Source organism: Equus caballus, chromosome 14 (genome assembly GCF_041296265.1).
Source record: "Equus caballus isolate H_3958 breed thoroughbred chromosome 14, TB-T2T, whole genome shotgun sequence".
NCBI lineage: Eukaryota > Metazoa > Chordata > Mammalia > Perissodactyla > Equidae > Equus > Equus caballus.
In genome coordinates, this window is record NC_091697.1 from 65,820,896 (window position 1) to 65,840,691 (window position 19,796).

General features: G+C 38.8%; 1 long non-coding RNA gene across 1 annotated transcript; it reads right to left on the reverse strand.

The window, feature by feature from the left end:
- Nucleotides 1–10,814: 10,814 nt before the first annotated feature.
- LOC138917308 (uncharacterized) lies at nucleotides 10,815–18,115 on the reverse strand. Its single transcript, XR_011425118.1, has 3 exons — nucleotides 17,951–18,115; nucleotides 13,726–14,165; nucleotides 10,815–12,756 (listed from the first exon to the last, which is right to left on the reverse strand). It is a non-coding gene; the product is annotated as an uncharacterized lncRNA (long non-coding RNA).
- Nucleotides 18,116–19,796: the final 1,681 nt, after the last annotated feature.

The following is a 19,796-nucleotide window of genomic DNA, read 5'->3' on the forward strand; positions in this document are numbered from 1 at the left end:
AGAACTATTTCAGGGTTCCCTATATATATTAATTTCTCCATTTTAACACGTACTTCTGTACTTTTAAAGTTACTAGGCATAATGAAATAGAAGCCATAGCCAAAAATGTAAATTATTCTGTTTTCTTTATATTTGTTGACTTTTCAAAGTGCATTGTCTGTAATAACACCCAATGCATAGCTACTAAATCATTTAACCCAGGAACACAAGCCCCCAACTAATTGTTTAAGCTGCACAATATTTCTGTCACTCTCTAAAATTGTGAATATGAGATAACTTCTTATTCAGTGTGAAAGAAGGTCAAAGCATTTATCATAACCCTTCTCTCTCCAGTGGCTCTTTCAACCCATTCTGAACCCAGTATCTCCAATCTTTATGTTGCCTGACTGAAAGTAAAGTGGCCATCAGAAAAGTCTCAATAAACTATCAAATATTTTATACAATCTGTTAGCATTTTCTTCTGGTTTACATAAAAATCAATACTCCTATAACTGTAGCAACCCCAATGATTTAGTGAAACTGATATTTACCGTGGAATAAAATAGAAATACCGTTAGCTCTCAAAGCCAAATAACATTAGAGAAAGCTAGAAGCAAAATAATTACCATTATTCAGACATGTGGATACCAAGCATCTGATATCCCAACTTATCTTTAGTAGTGACAGTAATAGCAATAAATTCCTCTCATGAGGGGAATGGTTGCCTGGTGAGTCAGGCAGTGTATGAATAGACACATGGCTTACAGTGCATTAACTCCTATCCCCTCCATGTTCCAAGGCTCTGATAACAAAATGAGTCAAATCTAGAAAACAAAAGAGTGTTAGAACCATACCGAGAATAAAATGGCAACACATGATCAAAAAATTAAAAATGTAGCCAGCAGCAATTCAAGGAACCTTAGAACACACTCAGTTTAATCAACATATCTATGTCACTTCCACCCACGTGAACAGTTTTGTTATAATCGAAGAAAATTACAGAAGACATGTCCCTTTAAAAATAGATATTGGGCATGCGGCTGGCCTGGTAGCACAGGGGTTAAGTTCATATGTTCTGCTCAGCAGCCCAGGGTTTGCCAGTTTCAAGCCCAGGTGCAGACCTACACACAGCTTGTCAAGCCATGCCGTGGCAGGCATCCCACATAAAATAGAGGAAGATGGGAATGGATGTTAGCTCAGGGGCAGTCTTTCTCAGCAAAAAGAAGCAGATTGGCAGCAAATGTTAGCTCAGGGCTAATCTTCCTTTAAAAAAAAAAAGGATATCAATATAAAGTTGTTTAAAAATGATGGGCCTAAGGCCAGAGTGTACCTTGATACTCTTGCAACAAAATCATTTATTTTATTTAGTCAAAATCAGTCTGCTTCATTGAAATTTTTCATGGTTCACTCAATTGCAAATACCAACCAATTGGATTGAAAGGGAAGCCTCAATTTTTGAATAAATAACAGAAGCTGCAAAAAACTGTAAGTTTTTTTCTTGGTCAGATCTGTAAAACATGAAGATCATTAATTTATACACAGTGTTATTTTCATTGTTTCTAAGACTGTGTTTCTGATTTGTTTAAAAACATCATTCAACTGTGAGTGTAATCAAACTGAAATTTCCTCCCGTAAAAATAGCCAATTATTTGACCAAATTCACCTGAGCTTCTTTTCCCATCTGCTTTGTCAAGTAATAGGCCTGGCCGTGGAGGAGTGAGAAGACTAAAAGAGAGAGAAGCCGGAATTCTAACTCTCTGATTCTTCATCTTCTGTTATTGGAAAATCCTGCAAGACGGCCAACATCATTGTTTGCTGCATAATGATATTCACCGTGACCTGACTTGAGTTATACCAACCTTTTCCACCTTAACACCCCTCTCTCTGACAGGCAATTTTTATATTCAACTTTCCTAAAATAATTCTACAGGTTCAAAATTGTGCTTGGATACTTACTGACAATAGTTTTCCAACTTAGTGAACATGCCTTCAACATGCCTTTCCTCTGACGTGAAATTTCTGGCTTTTTTCTTTAACTTTAATGTGGAGTTATTAAGGATGGCAGAAGGGCTAGCTTACCTTTTTGTTTTGAAAATACATAGGAGAAAATAGTGAATAGACACATCTGGAATTTTTCTAATTTGAAGAAGTTAGGTAACTATGTAATAATACTCAAATTAAATACTGAAATTATATGCATATACTTTTTAAGTTTCTAATTATAATGTCCCAGACAATCTATATTAATAAAAGTAAATTTTAATGGCAAGTATGTGACAAGGATGGCTTTCTTTCTTGGTGTCCTTACCTAATATTTTCAAGATAGATAGGTAGATGATAGATAGATAGATATAGATATATAAATGTTATTATAAACTGCCTGTCATTTGGATCAATTTGTTAAAAAAGACTACAGTATTCCTCTACGAAAAACAATTACCTTTTCGGGGGGAAAAGTACTTTAACACTTTGTTAGCATCTGAAATATGGGCCTACTCTACAGATGGAAGAGGTTTAGAAAAAGAAGACTTAAATTACTCCGTATAAAGAAGTAATAGAGAATTTGGAGTTATCCACCAATGCTTTGAGAAAGAAATTGGGACCCAGAAAGAGGAAATTGGAACAAGTGTCAAGAAGGAAGGAACTCACAACGTGGCAGAAAGCCAGGTTACACAGAGGGGCGTGATCATGCAGGAATTGTAGATAAATTTACAAGAATAATGTCACAATTGAAAGATGTTTCCTATCCATGTGGTATGGCTCTCTACTATCCCCTTAACTTTTAACAGAAGCCTATTTTAAGTAAGGACACTGGCAAAATGAGCTGAGGCCCAAGGAGGAGCTAAAGTGATGGACCCAGGAGACTGGAAAAGGCAATGGAGTAACGCAGCTGAAGAACAGATGGGAGGCAATCCCCTACTTACCACATGGACAGCAGGAAGCTGATTCCTGCAGGGGGTGCCAGTACCGGAGGAAGAAGCTACATCCCACCATCCAGAGCTGAGGTCCATTTAGTCGGCACACATGTAAGTTATGTTTGGGAAGAAGGTGGTCCCCACAAGAACCTAAACTATGGCCTCCCCTGGAGTTGAGAAACGTCTGGAGGTATCTGGGAAACTGGGAATGTAGGCATGAAAGAAATCAATTTGTTTGAGGAACTAGTGTGCCCTTGAGTTCTTATCAGCATATAAAGATACTCGCATCTTTATTGCCTTAAACACACACACACACACACACACACTAAACACTATCTGGACATTAATCACCATACTATTTTGTTTCTTCCTATCAGAGACCTATATTTTAGAACAGTTGTCTGCAAAAGTTATCTCCACTTCTTCATCTCACATCCTCTTTTTAATCCATAGCAATCCCCTTCATTACCATTGCTTCCCTCAAATTGATTTCAATAAGTTCACAAAATGACCATCTTTTAAACTCTATAGTCAGTGAATACCATTTCGTCATTGTCTACTTTCACATAAAGACAGACACTCAATTAATTTTGAAAATAAAAAAGTTACTGATCAGTGGTGCCAATTTAACAAGTAAAGACAAGAAGACAATTTCTCATTTACATGATGGGTTTCTTCTTGTAAAAACTAACAGGCACTTTTTCATCCTTATCTTACTTGCCCTCTCTGCTGCATTTGACATTCATGATCCCTCTATCCTATTTTGTAACTCGCTCTTCAACTTCCTCTTATAATTTGGGCCTCTTCTTTTCAACTTTGTCAGCCCCTCTTCCACTGTCCAGCTCTTAAATAATGGTACCAGAGTAAGAGAGAGCAAAATGCATTCTGAGTCCTGCAAGTGGGTCGGAATGACTAAATTATAGAAGGTGAGGTGTGGCATAGTAAAAGATCAGCTGGATAGGTTACCAGGGGTCAGATCATAAAGGGCTTTACAAACCAGAGTAAGACACTCAGGTTTTACCCTCAGATCAACGGGAATTTGATGATATAATGAGATTTTTCATTTTATAAGGTCACTCTGGAAAAGAACTGAGTATACAAAGACTGGAAGCAGGAAGACCAGGTAAAGAGATGTTGCAATAAGTCAAACGGGTAATTATAGTGGTTTGGATGTACACATATCTTGTGGGAAATGGAGATAAAAGAAGTGGACAGATTTAAGAGATATTCTGGAAGCTGCATTGACAGAACGGGATGACTGATTGCAGAGAAAAGAGCTGAGACTGACACCCAGGTTTCTGGCTGGGATCGTCAAGTAGGTGGTTGGGCCATTCACTGAGATAATATATATGGAAGCAGGATGAAGAGAAGAAAACTAGTTGAGGTAGGCTAATGATTGATTAAGTCTAGGAATGTTAAATTTAACATCCCTCCACTCAAGTGGAAACGTCCAGTAAGCAATTGGATATATGCATCAGAATCTCAGGAGAGAGCTTTGGACTCAAATATAATTTTGCAAATCATAAGAGTATAGAAAATAATTGGAGACATTAGTTTGATCATTGAGTCCCTCCTTTCTCATATTTACCTCATTCACATCAAACTCTAAGAACATAACCAAGGACTGAAGAACAGTTGAACTAAAGATTCCTTAACACTTGATGAGGAGCGAATAAAAGGGACCTATTGGAGCTCCAGAAACTAAAACTAGGCTAAGTTGTCATAGTCTTCTACATGGATTTATAAACATTAAAAGAGAGAAGGGCCAGGAAAAACACATAGAACAAGTAACTTCAGAAGAACCAAAGAAAGTTCACAGTACGAAAGAGAATTATTTAAAAACTCTCATCAGTAACATCAGGAATTACAGAGAATATTATGTCCACTACAAATAAAAGCAGAAGAATAAAAGCAGAAGCTACAATGATAGGAACGATTAGAGAACAAGAAAATATTCCTCAAAATTAAGAACATTAGTATCAAAATTAGAAATTCAATAGAAGCTCTAGAAAAAAATTTGCGTAAATATCTCAGAATATAGAATAAAAAAGCAAAAATGGGATATATGAGAAAAAGCAGTTAGGAGACATAGGGTCAATTTAGGAGGTCCAACATCCAATTAATTTACTCAAACTGCATTCAGATGCTTAAAGCAGTTTATTTCTTTATAGATAGATAATCTGATCATCCTCATGCATCTGCATCCGATGCATTACAGAAACCTATATTTTAGTCCAAATCAGTAAATTCAATCGAATGCAATCATTTTAAAGCTCCTTTGGTGAAACTCCATCCATTTGATTTCCTCTCCTTTCTTCTTCTCCTCCAAGATGGCGGATACAGGAAAGAAAGGTGTGACATCTGTGACCTCGAGGCAATGAGATGGAGGGTAAGATAGATCCTTTAGATCCAGGAGCATCCTCCAGACTTTCGTTCATCTCTACTGCAGAGTGCCTGGATTGCAAGACCCCAGGACTGCTGGTTGCTATAGTTCACTTCATTGGTCTCTGGATGTTCTGGAATCTGCTATCATTGTCTGTCCCTGGTCTCTTTCCGCTGGGTGAGGGGCAGGTCTGCTGGTGCTCATTGGCTAGCGTGGCCTCACCCCAGTTCTTGAAATGTATATGGAACTCCCTGAACCTCCTCTTCGTACCCTACCTGGATCCTGCTCATCATAGCTTCTGGCACCATGGCTTCTGCTGCTGAGGCACCATACTCCTTCCCACAACGGGTCAGAGCCCACTGACTTTCACCTCAACCAGCTTCCATATCTCATCTGGGAACTCAGGATTGCTCAGAAAATAAACTGGCTCCTTCCTCCTAACCATGCTGGGCTACGGAGTTTACCTTGGTGTTGCCAACCCCCAAACTGGTTCTTGAGGATTATGAAACACCTTCTACTGCTCTAGTCTTAGAATCAGCATTCTCCTCAACCTATTTAACATAATCTCCCCACTGCACTGAAAAGCCCAGAGAGTACAGATCAACTCATATCTCCCATCTCCCGTATTCAGCAGCCAATCCACAGGAACCAGAGGAGCAGGTTTAGGACATTCACTCTCTCTACTCAGAGCCTCCTTTGCCCTATTATAGGCATCTAATTTTCTATGGTCTTATCCAACAAGCCTGCCTTTTGATGTGTTAAACAGGAAGGTAAGGGAATTTGGAAAGTTTCCATCTCTCTCAGAGATCTCTAGATTTCAAGCCTGTCACGTTGCTTTGACTTCAAGTGTCCCTCGTAGGTATCAGAAGCTGAATATAGACGCTTTTTTGCCTCTTTGCATTTCTACTGTAAAAATTATAACCCTACTCCCCAAAGCAAATTTCTGCCTCAAGTTAACCAGAGAACTGGCCATGCACATGAAACTGCAAAAGAGGAAAGAATACCACTGTATTTCAAAACATAACCTCCTCTTGTATGAACATACTCTCTTCAGAATCTAACATGTTTTCTTGAGCTCTAAAGGCTACGCCTGGGAGTATGGCTGTGGGAAAGGGAAGGAATGGGGGACGATACTATTGGAATTTTTCTTGTGCCTCATAATATGCATTATTTTAATAACTTAATTAAGACTTTTGAACCATGGGGAATTAGGAAAATACCTGTGCCCTACTTTGGGCAAAGAAGATTTCTTTGCCCAACAGTTTCACCTCTTCGATACCAGAAGGTGGTAGACACTGGCAAACAACCTCTGTGCTCAGTGGAATAGTGATTTCCCAAGAGATACTGATTACAGAGGGGCAATGTGATAGCATGGTGAGTTGGCCTAGGCAAAGACCCAAGGAGCCTCTTCTTGAGCACATGTGGAGTAATATCTTGGCCTCACAAATAGCCAGGGGACATGTCTCAGACAAGTGTTTCTGACATCCCAGCTGATCAGGGTTGGTGCTTCTGTAGTTTGCATTACATGCTACTCTTCCTCCTAGATAACTCTCCAAGTCCTCTACTTCTCGGCTCCTCTGCCCCCATCATCATTCAAGCCTTTATCATTTCTCACCTTCATCAATGCTCTGCTGGCCATTTCATACCTTGTCCTAAGCTCTAACCTGCCACCCACAATAAATGTTTATTAAAGTGAATGAATGATGACCGGTTTTCATTCACTAAAATCTATTTGAGCGTCTCCATGCTCAAGCCCATCCTAGTTATTTAATAGAGAAAAATAATTTTCATTATAAAGCATTTCTTCAGTACTTGAAAGTTTGTTTCCCTATTACAAAGGAAAATTTCTACTTAATTGATGATACATCTTTTAAATCATGTTAGTATATTTTCAAGCCTTAAACATAACATTAAAATATTTACTTAAGTACACAGAGATTTCTGTACTGTTTTCTTGATCATTAACTCCCCCAATATTTCATTTGACCAATTAGTATATAATTTGAATAGAGGGGAAAAAATACGTCCAGCTAATTTTTAAAATGCTGAGGTAAATAAAAGAGCTGCCCCTAAAGAATTGTAGTACACCACCTCACAGGCTGCTATCTTGCTTTGACATAAAATATCCTTAAGTCTTTGCTAAATATCACTGTTTCATAGAAATCAAAAGAAAATGCTTTATAAGAGAACTGGAAATAACTCAGCAGACATTTGAATAAAAATATGCTTTGAAAGTGGCTTGAAAATTATTATTGAACTATATCCTGCCCATCTCTGCAGGCACACACGTTACACACGCATTACCTCTCTCTCTCTTTCTCTCTCTATTTAAATATACATATATACATCTGTCTCTCAATCTCTCTCTGACTTTTTGAGGTTCATAATTAAAAATTTGAAATTTCTCTGTGACCTTAAAAAAGAATTCTTGGGGCCAGCCTGGTGGCGCAGCAGTTGGGTTCACACGCTCTACTTTGGCGGCTCGGGGTTCACTGGTTCGGATCCCAGGTGCAGACCTATGTGCCACTTATCAAGCCATGCTGTGGTAGATGTCCCCCATATAAAAATAGAGGAAAGTGGGTGTGGATGTTAACTCAGGGCCAATCTTCCTCAGCAAAAAGAGGAGGATTGGCGGTGGATGTTAGCTCAGGGCTAATCTTCCTCAAAAAAAAAAATAAATAAGAGGAAAAAGAAAGAATGCTTGCATAGTTAATGAGAAGAGTGGGTTTGGGGAATTTAGATTATCAGAAATATTCATAGGATGAAACATATAGAGGTGCTTTCAAAGCTTAATCAGACTCCAAAATTAGTCACTAGACTTGCTGGCAGATTATCAAATCACTAGAGTTCTGATTCCAGGACAGAAATATGACCTTATTGAATCATTGTGCACAGAAATGGGAGTCAGATGCTTTAAACTGCACTGGTGACATGTTCCTATACCCTATTTAGTCTCAAAACAATACTACGCCAAGTGATTTCTTTTAATCTGCTAGTATGATATTTCTTGTTTTTACAGGCCACTCTAATCATCCTTTTTGCCAGCTTGGGGATTAATGATTGTGTGTGATATTTCATAGCTATCCCAAACAATCAGGATAGCTGGAATAACTTTAGAGTAATTTACATGCCTTGAAATTCCTGACATATAAAACCATCAGTTCATCCAACTCTGAGATCATTAAGTAAGACTATTCTTTTTATCAGTGAAATCACTTGGTTCCTTCCAACCTCTGCCCTCCTGTGCTCTGCATAAAGTTTTTTCTTTAAAATATGTAAATTATTATCAAGGGATATTATGAAAAAATAATAGGAAGAGTGACAAGCAGGCTCTTATGCTCTGCCATGCACATAAACCTATCTATTATTGAATTAAGCATGGTGTCTTTTCACCCTCCTTGAACAGTTATACATGAAGCTGGCTCTTTTTCAGAGAGGAAAATCCAGTTCAGAACAATGAACATTTGCTGATCAATACATGGGTTAAAAAAAGAGAAAGATCTGAGACTTAAAATACAAAAACTAAATAAGCTGAAGTCTAAAATAGAATTACCTAAAAGCAAGAATACTAATTCTTATTGAAATCCACAATTTTTAAAATTTGAGCTGAATCAGGTACATTATTGTAATTTCCTGAGCATTTGTCTTGAAAACTAATTAGAAAATCTGGAGATAGTACTTGGTATTCCTAACATGTCCTGGAAGCCTTTGTGTTCGTTCTTTTGATTCCAACCTCCCATTTGGAAGCTATCCAGAATCTAACAAATCAGACAAGCTTGACTCACCAAGATTCACTTTCTCAATGTATATCACTCAGTGAGAATATGAGAAAAATCACTTGGTGAACTGCGTGAGAGACAAAAAGTAAGAAAAGGTATTCTATTACAATGACTATAAAACAGCTCTCCATCAAGAGTACATTCAACTCTTTTCAAAGCAGATGTGTTGCTTCTTTGCTATTGTACACAGATATGTCTTTAAACACGCAAGAGAAAGTAAGTAAGTGGGAATCAATCATGTCAACGTTACACTCTGCTTATTTCTAAACCATAGGCTGGAATTCAGCTAACCTAAACTACTGAATGTTAATATAACAGCTGGCAACACGAATTTAAAAAAAAAAAAAAAGGATTCCAAGAGTAATGAAAATGAAAATATAGCTCATAACATTGATCTAAGTTTTGACAGACGTTTTTGGTCAGTACAACATATGAGCTCAGAAATGAAGTTCTAGCCATGTACCTTTCAGAAAAGGACTTCCTCTATAAATAAGGTTGTTATAGAAAACGACTAGTAACATCATATCCTAAGCATCTTGGCCAATAATAAATTGGACATTAATAGAAACTGACTATTCCTTACATGTCCCCATGAGCTAATAGACTAAACATCCAAGGCATCTGGGATTACTTGCTCTGTTATGGGCTGTCATACATTTTATCATCTCAGGACCTATTTGACGTAGCTGGCGCTCTTAAAAGCCCCAGTAATTCTGCTGCTGAACTAAAATTCCTTTTTGAGTAGCAGCAGCATTTGCTGATCATCAGGACAGGTGGAAAGAGAAGGGGCTTGAAGAGAACTACTTATCACGCTCCAATAATACGCACAGAAGAGAAGAATGGGACCAATGCATTATTTTTAAATTGTGTCTGGCCAGCATGTCAGTATTGATTGAAGAGTCCACTGGCAGAGAAAAGAGTCATGTCTGCATTCAGAGATGAAGAGGCAGTTATCCACCCTATTTCTTGTCAACTGCTTAGATCAGTCTCTCATTTTCAGGACAAATAATAATAAAAATTGTGAGCATCTTGTGAGACCTCTAAAGAAAATGTCGCTTCTACTCCCCAACAAACTTAAAAAAAATAAAAAACTAATAGCCTTCCTACCCTTCATGTAGAAAGGCAATCTGATGTGAAAATGTTTTCTCCTAAGTGATGGAATGTGCAGTCATGCACCAGTAACCCAGGGCTGAATATCAACTTGCCTGTTCTGGAAGAAACTGCTCTGGGGTTGGACGGAGCACACTGTTAGAAAGAGAGGCACTTCACTGCATGAGGGAGGCTGTGCACTCTATTTCAGAAGATGGAGGTTTATCTTCCAGTGTCGGGCTTTGATGTTATTCATATGCTAACAATATCACCATTTCCTCACAGCACTCAATACGCAGGGAATAAAAGACATCATTTGCTGACATGGGGCTCAACACTTTCCGTCCAGCATACTGATCAACAATCTGCATTCAGCCTCCACAGCTAAGCCACCACATAACCTCTAAATTGTTCTTTTAACACTCTAAAATTCCGGTCAAAATAATTTACCATTTTATAGAACAAAATGATGAAACAAAGAACTCTAACTGTATTTTCCCTCCACTCCTAAAATGCAGCTTCAGTGCCCTGAGGGCTCCTTTCATCTCCTCTAAGTGCTGGCATATGATGTGATTGTTAACATAGCTGGCCACCAGATGAAGTGAATTATCTAAACTGCCAAAGTTCCCACTTTCTTTCCAATTTAAACATCAATTTAACACAGAAACTGAAGGGTATTATGAAAGCTTTAATATGAACCATTTCAGACATACGACAAAAAATACTGGAAGGTTTTTTCAAACATCCAAACAAACGTGCAATTTTTTGAACCTGAAGATGAGTCAGGAAAATGAATGGAACAGCAGAGCACACGCAGTACACGCTTTACCCGACAGCCATGGAGAAGGACCTCTTTGTCTTAAATAAACATGCTTTTCAGAACAGCGGAGGATATTACGAAAGAAAACCTGGATGAATTTGTTAGTTCATTAACCAAATACAGTGATCAACAGCAAAGAGAAAATTTCTGATTTAAAACATTTCAAAATGCTTCTCATCAACGTGGATGATCTGGAATGTTTTTAACAGTCTATGGATTATTAGGGTCCTTTTCATTACACAGCTCACTCTTCTCATGGAAATGTTTTTCTCCCTGGATCACTAGCTGTTAACAGAATGTGCAAGCATATGTCCTGCATATCTCTTTGAAAATGAGACCACTCCATAGCTAATTCATAACAATGCAAATTGAAGCTTTCTCACACAAAATCGAGCACTTCCTAGTACATTCCACATAAATTAAAGCACATAAGTCAAAGGACAAGAATTATTATCAATCTTTAATCTTTTTTAAGCCTTCACAATATATATGGTATTAATATGGAAAATATGTGAAGAACTATGTTCACAATTATAAAAATTTCTCTTATCAAAATAAGAGATTTGAAGAGTTGAAGTAAGATTTGAAGAGTCATATTTAACTAAGATTAAACAGCATACAAGCTAAATACAGGTGATTTTGCTAACCAAAAACATTTCTGAACGTTAACAACATTATTACAGATTTTCCTCTGGAAAATAGTACTCCTTAGAGTCAATTAGTTACTTAAAAAAATAAATAAATATAGTTAGCCCTTTTATTATATCAGAACTGCTCTAATCACCATTTCCATCTTAAAAGCATAATTTGGGAAAGTGTAAGGCTATGAAACACACGTACATTGATTCTACAAAAACATTAATTACACTCTATATGAAAGCAAAAGGGATTTTACCATATAAGGATTGCACGGCTGTTCCCATATGGAATGCACAGGGAATATTATTAACAAATTCAGAACAACCATATGCAATGCTCGATGGCACTTCCAAATATAAAATACAAATACAGTATGTAATATATTTACAGCATGTTACATACCAAATGATCAAGCAATTTAGCGAAGATTAGCATTTAAGTAACAAATAACATTACAAATACCATATGCACCTGTTAATGATTTATTTTTTACATTGGTGATATTCATCAGATTGATCTTATGTTAAAAACAAGCTTTCAGAGAATTTTCTGGCCCAGCAGTCTTTGCGGTAAATTAAAGGAAAATTATGAAACCATCTTGCCAAAAGAGAGCTTAGAGATCATGTTGTCTCACTTTTAAACGGAAAAATTGAAACCGTGAAATGTTAAGTTGCTTGCCCAAGATTACAAAGTTCATTATGGCAGAGTTCCAGGTCTCCCGGTTCTCAGGCAAGGCCCCAAATTAAAGCTATCCTAATTAGCTCATATTTACTCAAAACACATATATATTTTTAAATCTGTATAGGCTCTTCTGCTGTCCAGCACATCATCTGCAGAAACACCCAACCCTGGAGTCTGACAGTGCAACACCACAGTTCCATTCCCAGTGCAACTGCATTGACAATGACTCACACTTCCCTTGGATTCACTGGGGAACAGAAGGAGATGTTGACCTCAATAGAAAAACAGACATGGCTCCATGAAAGTCATAACAGAGGCTAAAAGTGTTTAATCCTGCAATGGGCTCCACAGAGAACGCCTTAAAGAGGATGTTTTGTTCTTCCTCTAGAGTGCTTACAGAAACACACTGAACTCGTGCCAAAGCCTCCTCCCCTCTGCCATCAGCCTTGACTGGAAGGCAAAGGGAAAAGCCTGGAAATTAAAGCAGAATATGTGGTTCCCAACTGCACACATCAACAGGATGTAATTTCCACCCCTCCTCCCTCTATAGCCCATCTCCTCCGGGCGTAACAGAGAAGGGCCTCCCCTCTCCCCTGGACTCCACCACCCCTGAAATGTGTTAAACTCAATCACTCAAGTGAACTTCCAGACATATACCCAGATATAAAATATCAACTTGAAGGAAATCTGGCCAATCACTCAACATGCGCTTTTTTTCCCAACAGAACCTTGGGAACTTTCTTAATACTGAAATGTCAAACATCTAGACAGATTCTTAGTAAATTAAAACAGTGCAATAACTCTTCCTACTGAACATGATCTTTTTCATTTCAAGGCAAACACAGCTCTAGCCTAGAACATTCCCTCAAAACCAGAATTATAATAGGAACTCAGTGTGTTCCAACTGAACACTCTCAAACAATGATGCTAGAAAGCCTCCAGTTTGAATTGGGGGCAGGAGAAGAAAGCTTATTTTTAAAATATTACCAAAACAGACCATTTTTATGCCAATCATAGAAATGCCTGATCTTCTACACATTGCAGAAATTGGGAATCCCTTATAAGTCTGTAGAGGACTTATTACTAAGTTTCAAAATCATTCCCCAACCATCAAATTCAATAATTCAATTTCCAGCATTGTTCATAAAGTTCTAAGCGCTGTCATTAACCAGACATATAAAAGAACTCTGCTCCCAAATCAATCACTCTAGTTCCTTTCCTGGCTCAGTAAATTCCCACTCTTCCATTGATCCAATTATAGTGGAAATTACCCTATTTTAACTTTCAATAAGACATTTTTAAATAGATTAAATGTAATACATAGAAATATATTTATGAACCAAGCTATTTACTAGCCATGCTGTCTTTTATTGTCAGTTTCCTAAAAATAATCATTAAACCTTGGGGTATAGAGATTATATGACTAAAATACGTACCCACCTTATTCACCTTATTCACCAACACAATGCAACAGCTACACAAACCAAATTTAGTATTACTCATCGGTAATGAGTCACTGATCAGCTTACACAACAGAGGCACTGCCCAAAGGGAGTGGCAGTGTAGGCCCAAGTTTTCACTAACCAGTGGCAGCTGCTATGTTTCTTTTTGACATCATATATGGTCAGTCACACTCTGGGTTCTTTAAAAACAAAGTCTACAAGGCAACAGTGAGATTCCAGATCTGAGTTTAACCACTTTGAACATAGCAGGTCAAGTAGTGGTAGACGGCATCAACCCTGATGGAGTAGCTATTGGATTCAGACACATGGGGAATCGGAAAGAACCAAGCGTCCATTAAAGTGCAGTTATAAATGTCTTCACAGTGCAGCTGCAGAACAGTTTTGATACACCTTCAGATTAGTTATCCTGAAGAGTTCCTGAAAGAAATATTGATCAATAATCATAGTCTTGACATGGAGAGTTGGCAGTTTAGAAAACTCCTTGAAATAAGATCCAAAAGGAGAGTTGTCGTAGATGAACATTGATTCCCATCCCCATTGTGCTTATCATCTATCTCTACCAGGGTTTGATTGATATAGTATGACGTTGAGATAATTTGTTCTGAATATTGTTATAATAATCAAGTTTTTATTTCTGTAGAATATCATGGGATATAGTGAAGAGAATTTTTTTAATTCACCTAATTTCTTCATGAAAGAGAAAAATGCTAGTTAACCTGAGTGGTGTGTGTATAATCATCTAGTTCCTTGCTCCTTAAAGTGTGTCCAGGGATCGGCACTGTGCCCATCACCTGGGAACATGCTAGAAATGCAGAATCTCAGATTCCACTGGACCTGTTAAGGCAGAATCTATAGTTTAACAAGATCTCTAGGTGATTTATATGGACATTAAATTTTGAGAAGCACTGATTCAGTTATGTTTATGATGTTAGAACCAAAGAGAAGACTCAAACCCAATGTACTGCCTGTATTTCTTTCCTGTAGCCCACCGAAAATATCAACTTGCTCTTGATATATATTGTATAAAGTCGCAGGGCTAAGCAAGTAAAAACCAATGGATTTCCTTGACACCGCTCGGGAAACTTGTTTCCTCAAGTACCCAAATCGTCAAATATTTTGGAACAGAAACCATACAGCTGAGAGTCAACAGATCCAAACACTCGCTCTTTTTGCCAGAATTTGTGCGTCCTAGGGTAAATCAACTTTCCTGTGTGTGTTCAGTCTGTGCTGGCCACTGTGCTGGGTTCTTGGGATTGAACCCTGGACAAAACAAACACAGTTTCTTTGCTTCAGTTTCCCTATGTATAACTGAAAGAGCATTTTAAGCAAAAAAATAGCAAAGATATATAAAATTTCATGGTAATTTTAAAGAACAGTAAGCAGTTTGTTCAGTAGTGCAAGATACATGGTGGATATGCTGGGAAGATAACCTAGCATGAGAAGAGCCGTGTACTTTCTTTAGAAGTTTGGTCTCAGGCAATGGGGAGCCAACTCAAGTGTTTGGAAATAGGAATGACATGAGAACTTAATTTTAGAACTATTTGTCTGTCTATGATTGGAAGCATAGGTTTAAGAAAGAAGAAGCTGGGGGGCCGGCCCCATGGCCAAGTGGTTAAAGTTCTGCCCACTCCCCTTCAGCAGCTTAGGTTCATGGGTTTGGATCCTGGGTACAGACGGATGCCACTCATCAGCCATGCTGTGGAGGCATCCCAGATACAAAGCACAGGAAAAGTGGCAAAGATGTTAGTTCAGGGCTAATCTTCCTCAAAGCAAAAAAAGAGAAAGATTGGCAACAGATGTTAGCTCAGGGCAAATCTTCCTCACCAAAGGAAAAAAAGAAAGAAAGAAGCAGCTGAACAAAGGGTATCCCGTCAGGAGGACATTGAAGTTGTCCAGTGAAGAGATGATAAGAACCTGAAGTGGTAGAAGTGGCACAGATAGAACTGGTAGGGATGTGGGGGCGAGGAGGGGAGCTATTTATGAGAGGGAGGGAGTGATGAGGGAAAGAAAAAAGAGTTGTGAATAACTCCAAAGTTTCTAGTGGGGCAATTGAAAACAATGATGAAGCTATTAACTGAGAGAACATGGTGGGAGGAGTGGGTTCTGTAGCAAGAAAAGGAAACAGGTAATGAATTTTACTTTGAGTATGCTGGGTTTGAGAGGCCGGAGGACATTTAAGTGGTGAAACCAACAGAGAGGAAGGAATGAGGATCTGAGCGTGAGGACATTTTGAAAGATACAGATACTAAAGGAAAGACTTCTGATGACAGTGTATGTGCATAGACACTTCAGAAAGAACATTTAGATGTGCAATTAGCATGGGTTATTTTACCTCTAAGGAGAGTATGGACCTTTAAGACAAGTGAGACAGAGGAGACAAAACCAGAAGTATAGAGACAATAGCGGCAGCAGCGAGTATCTACTCAGCAAACTGCAACAGAACAAAAATACGTTCCATAGATATAAAGAGAGGTTTATACAAAGGCTTTCTTATGTCTATATTGTTTGATAATGACCTGTGTTTTCATAATTTCTAAACTTTGGGAGTAAAATCCCACTGCATCTCACCTTTACATTTGTGCGGGGTCACAAGGTGTTAGATGTTTTCCTCTCTTTCTAAAGGAAGAAACATGTTCAGAATGTCCAAAAGCCCCATTTCCCAATAAAGCGTCAGGTCTGTTAGTTCTCACTATATTGATGTATACACATCCCCATGAATATTAAACACACGTGGACCTCACTGACTATCAATTACTAAAGGAATAACGGGAGGAAGAACTGCACAGTGAGATAGGAATCTGCTCCGCTTTCTTCTCCCTCACTGTGTGGCCAGGACAGGAGAGTGGAATATTAGACTCCTTTGCCTACTTCATGCAGACATTCACAGGTAAACCCAGTTTAGATAAGCTGATGTTCTTTCTAGCTGCTGACTGCTTTCCTATTCACAATCTTATGGTAAACAATTAAAAGTATTGCAGAGGATTAGAGCTGATAAAGCATTGAATGCAGAATTTTATTTAAAATTAGCACTATAATCAGTAATGGAGAGTGTGTCTGCCTTTGTAAATCAACTCTCTAAATACACTTGCCTCCCACTGAAGCAGCACCAACTCCCTGTTCCTCAGAGAGGGTAAGGCACTCTCCTCAGGACATCCAATTCTGACTTCAAAGACTTGGTGGAAATAAATGGCTTGAGAGGATCTAGAGAAATATACCACAGTTTCATCTCTTATTTACCAGCATTCAGGGCCTCCTTGGACTCCCAGGTAAGAAATGGGTAAGTTCTCACCTACCACAAAAACCTCTCACAAGCATCGAGCATATTTCTGGTGGGTAATCTACAGAAAGGAAGTGTAGTCTCCCTGTCTCCTTCTCCCACTAGACATACACTCACAGTGGGGCCACGGGAAATTCTGAAGGCACAATGTAAGCAGAGTTACCTGCTTTTGCCTTTTATTCCTACGAAGGAAGAGAGCCAGTGAGGAGGAAGGAGTAGAGAAGAAAAGCAGGTTGTAAAGATAGACCGTACACTAAAGGCAACAAGAGGGAAAGAAGACGATTGCAGCCACACCGGCAAATTGAACCCGTGATTTACTCAGAAGTCGGAGGTCATTATGGATTAGTGCGGAGGAAGAAAGGAGCCGGAACTCGTTTAGATAAACACTGACTAAATGTGAAACAAAGTGCCAAAGTCAGCAATGAAACTGGTGGAAATCAATTCCACAGAGAGTGTTTTTCAGAGTCTGACGTCAAGCTAAGCAGAGGCTGCAAAGGCGCCTTCCTCCTCACTCCTTCGGCCTTTGTCTTCCAGCAAACCTTGAAGAGTGGGTCCAACAGAGCCCAAGAGAGATGGAGTAGAAAGAACTGATGTTGGCAGGAGGGTAGGCATACAAAGCTGGGTTTGGAGTCCCGTCCAGTTCGTAACTAACAGTGAGACCTTGGATAACTAACTTAGCCCCCAGCCTCATTTTCCTCATTTGTAAAATGGAGGTAATTATGGTCCGTTCCTCGTAGGTTTATTGTGATATTTTCACAAGATAATGTAAATAATATTTAGCCCATTCGTGGCAGTAAAATTTTAACCACTCAATAAGCAGTAGATATTGTGTTATTATTGTTAAAGCCAAGGAAGTCAGAATCAGAATAATAATAGCTTACATGTGCAGAATTTACCCTGTGATAGCAGAGGACTTTATACATACCGACTCATTCGATCCTTACAACCACCTTTTCACAGATGAGGACTCCGAGCGGGAAGAGGTTAAGTAACAGTTTCAAGAACTTGAACCTCGAGCAATCTAGCTCCAGACTCTGTGCTCTAAAAGCTATGCTATGTTATCAAAAGTTTCCTTGGAACAAATCTGTTCAGCTTCTGCATTTTACAGATGAGAAAACTGAAGCTTACAATGGTGATGTCATTTATTTCATATCACACAGCCAGTCAGGACAATCAGCCCATTGTAGGAATTTGAAAGCCTGTTTCAATTGGAAACAATCCCTGACCCCAAATGAATAATCCAGGACTTGCCCTGGAGGTTGAAATGCTTGTCACATTTTATCCAGTCACTTTCCTCTCCAGAAGATGCAACGAATCAGAGTATCTATTCATATCAGATTCCTAGTGGGGAAGGCATCTTTGTTAGGAAAACGATAGATTTGCAACTGGTGGTGTTTGTTTTTACAATGAATGTCAAAGAATAGGAAGAGAAGAAGGGAAACAACTTTTTTCAGTAATCACTGTGCTTGGGACTCCATTGTCTATGAAAACTTATAAGCAACGCCTCACCCACACAGGTATGGGATGGGTACTGTAGGCAGAGGGGTCTAATAAGAGTTAGTAAGAATAAGATTCTTATTTCAGAGGCCATAAATAAAACATAAGCAATTGTGTTGTTTAGTAACGTTTAATTGGCTGGGGGGAGCTAAGACAAACATTTATACTGAAGTAGAAATCTGATTATCACAGCCTTTGGAATTCACTCAAAATTTGTTGGTAGTCATTGATTTGCTAGGGCTGGACAGTGAGCTTCCCTGATGCCTGGGTGAGTTTCTCCAGCCTGAGCATGCTGCCTCAAGCTCGAGGAACTCTACCCCAAACTGGCACCCCCGCCCAGGAGGATCTCAGCTTTGGCAGGAGGATTTGCTACAGGTAGTAATGTAGGCAAAAAGACAGAAAGAGGAAACAGCTCCATCTAAAGAGTCGTGTGTCCTAAAACTACCTTTGGACAAACAATTCCAAATAAAGAATTGCTCTCTTCTTTAAGCCTCCCCTTCCCCACTTCAGTATAAAGCAAGGCCCCCATAATGACGGTATTGAACTCTCTAAGATGAAAATAAAGATTCCCTAAGACAGAGGCACCAAAATCCAACTTCAGAACCTTAAGTGATAATTTCTAAAATAAAGACTCCATGTTCTCTAACAAATCTTGCATGGTGTCTTCGCACTCAGTAACCCAATCTCACAGATCATCCAGGTCTTGAAAGTGTTACAACTTTGCAATCCCTGTTTTCTGGTGTTTCTCTGTCTTGTCCATTCACCTGAAGTGGACACTTTCTCCTCCTTTCCCTCAGCCATCCACCAAAGCTTCTGGATTCCATCTTATGGGTAACAGCAGGGGTGTGATTGAAGCAAGACTACAGGAATATGATTCACCAATGCCCTCGATCTCCACCAGTACAGAAGCAACCAGTAGGGGCTTTGACACGGAAGCCCTGCGGGGGTGAGAAGGACAGGACCGCCTAATGGTGCTCTGTCTTCTGCACTCTTGCACCCTGCGTCTCCTACCAAGACTGTTTGTATCGTTTCCAAGTGCTGACTCTGCTGAAGCTGAAGACCTCAGCGGGACAAATGTTATGGAGAGTGATTGATTGAAATTCAGAGCACTTTGCAGAATGATTTGTTTGACATTCCCAGTAGGAAACTCTTGTTTGTTGAACTTATTATTCATTCATGTATTCATGAAAAAAATACAATAAATGCATAATCTCTGCATAGTGCCTCAATGATCACATTGAAATGAACCCGGAGCTTTGCAGTGCTAAGCAAGG